Source organism: Triticum aestivum, chromosome 7D, assembly GCF_018294505.1.
Source record: "Triticum aestivum cultivar Chinese Spring chromosome 7D, IWGSC CS RefSeq v2.1, whole genome shotgun sequence".
Taxonomy (NCBI): Eukaryota; Viridiplantae; Streptophyta; class Magnoliopsida; order Poales; family Poaceae; genus Triticum; species Triticum aestivum.
Genome location: NC_057814.1, coordinates 600,606,065 through 600,608,954, shown reverse-complemented (window position 1 = coordinate 600,608,954; position 2,890 = coordinate 600,606,065).

Here is a 2,890-nt window from a genome sequence, read left to right as displayed (position 1 = left end):
GATTTCAGAAATTTCACCATTCGTTTCCATTGTGAAAAGACACTGAACCTGTTGTCTTACATTTTCATTTGGCAGCTTATTTACCAACACCTGTGAACTTTTCCTTTGAATAAGTGAGCTCTGCAAGTAGTTTCAGGTTCTGCAGATTTTCTGACTAATGCAACAACAGAACTTGAATTCGAACTACACATGCACGCACGATCCAAATAAGCAACTTTTCGCGCACACTAATACTACGGACTGGACACCACAAAGTTTTGCTGATGTACATAATTCCTGGCCGGCACTCTTTTCTCTCTGCTCATCAGTAGAGAGTGTACTCTCTGCACTCAACTAGCTATAGTACTACTCCCTCCGTTTCTAAATATAAGATCTTTTAGAGATCTCACTCGCAAGCACTTCGCACTGATTGGACCTCTGGCAAGAACAAGATAAGATCCTGATATTTTTTTCACGGCTTTGCACAGGGCAATGTTGTGCCTAGCTCTAGCTATATCCCTGATAATCGTGGACACCATGTCCTTCTGTTTGCAAAAGAATTGGCAAGCCACCACCTTCTACTTAATCATGCCTCCTTTCTAAGTGCACGGTCAGAGTTACTGGAGCTAGATGTTTGCACGGCTTCCGAGAGCCGGCGGAGCACGTCGACCTGAGGGCGCAGGTGCAGGGCGTAGTCCACCTGGTAACCATGCCTCCTTTCTTCAAGTTCACGGTGAGTTGGGTTGAGACAGAATCATTGCATGCCAATCAAGCAAGTGAATTACTCCCTCCGTCTCGGACTATTAGCCCCATCGTATTTAGGATCAAGCTCCCAACGAAGACCAATGTTGCAGACTAGGTGCATCACCATGAATCTAGCATTTACAAGTTGTTCTTTTCCTAATGCCTTCCAAATCTAATGTCGTGTGTTCCATATTTCCCCGGAACACAACTTCAACAACATAAAAATGAGGGGTGTCATCTGTAGCACTTTTCAGTGATCGCTAGCTTCTTTAGCTGCTTGTATAGAGCACATCGGACAGGGGCAATATATATGAGTCAGGAAGGCAGGTAGGAAGAGGTAAATGTGGTAACAACTTAGCGACATGGTGGATGGAGTGTAGGTGTAGAACTTAAGATGAGTTATTAACTTAACTTGATATACACTTTTTTAAAATGAACTATAGGACTCTTGGCGAGATTGTACATCAACTCCAACAAGGTGAGATAGTTGTACTTGGCTAGATATTCTGATTAAAGACAGAATATACAAGAAATTAATTTCATTTAGCCACATTAGGTTGTGTCAAAATCTTTTGAAGCCAATATACCACCTCTTGTTCTCTGTAGACTCCATTTCATTGAGAAGATCAATGGTTGAATCATGTTGTGACACAATATCAACATCTAAAGTGTATCATGTGTTACAATAAGAGTGCACCTTACTGGTTGTCTGAAGATGTTTAGTACGATGACGACGATATAGCAGACATGCTCCATTAACAAAAAGGGAGTCCACTGAATTAGTTGTATTTTTTTAGCTACCTTGACTGAAAGGGAGTCCACATTCATTGAATAACTGAAATGTTCAGGCTATCCTTGAAATTTGTTCCTTATGTTACAAAAGTTTTTTTATCATGAAACTATTATTAATTACAATATTTTCTGAAATGCCATACATTTCAAAATAGATTTTCATTAATACAAAAAAGAAGTATTTACAAGTCAATCATGGAGCAAATTGCTTCTCTTCCCCAACCGTCACTCTCCAAACTTTTTTGATTTTTTATTTGAGGCAGATTTCTTATGCCGACCGCTTTGGCCTGTTCCGGCGGCGATGGTGGCAGCGCTTACAAAAGTCTTTTTTGGTCACACGTCGTTGGTGGTGGCAGCGACACCGACCCGGCAAATAAGCCCCCCCCTAGTCTCACTATTCCGAAAGGTATTATTCATGCCGTTGTTGATGGCGAATTTCCTGCCGGTCATTCTAGCTGTTGAGGTTAGTCTATCGCGTTTGGTCCCCCGACCTTGCCTACATCGTTAGTGCGACTTCTTGGACTTTGGCTTTGACTTGTGTTTTCGTCATTGCTATGCTGAATTACTAAGTAAGTTACGTTTTCTGCAACTAACACACACCTATCTTGTGTTATGTCTGGATGCTACAAGCCCCCAACTGGGTGCAACTTCACTTACAGTAGTCAGACGGTCTGGATCAAACCTCCTGGCCTCAACTCTACCAATGACCCTGACGCAACATGTGGTCGAATGATCAGAGGGCCCTGTGCTACGACTGCCAGTCATGCAAGGCTGGCGTGCTTGCGAACCTAAAGAATGAGTGGAAGAAGATCGCCACCGTCAACATCGTATTCCTCATTGCCTTCTACTCTGTTGGGTGCTGCACTTTCAGGAGCAAGTAACAACAGGCAAACAACTCGTACCCAGCCTGGAAGTGAGGTGCTGGTGTTAAGTGTTAATGGTTGGCTCATTGTTTTGTGTCAAGCAACACCATCGATCGCCATTCCTATAGCTCCAATGATGTTTGAACCGTCTAAAGGAAATATGCCCTAGAGGCAATAATAAAGTTATTATTTATTTCCTTATATCATGATAAATGTTTATTATTCATGCTAGAATTGTATTAACCGGAAACATGATACATGTGTGAATACATAGACAAACAGAGTGTCACTAGTATGCCTCTACTTGACTAGCTCGTTGATCAAAGATGATTATGTTTCCTATCCATAGACATGAGTTGTCATTTGATTAACGGGATCACATGATTAGGAGAATGATGTGATTGACTTGACCCATTCCATTAGCTTAGCACTTGATCGTTTAGTATGTTGCTATTGCTTTCTTCATGACTTATACATGTTCCTATGACTATGAGATTATGCAACTGCCGTTT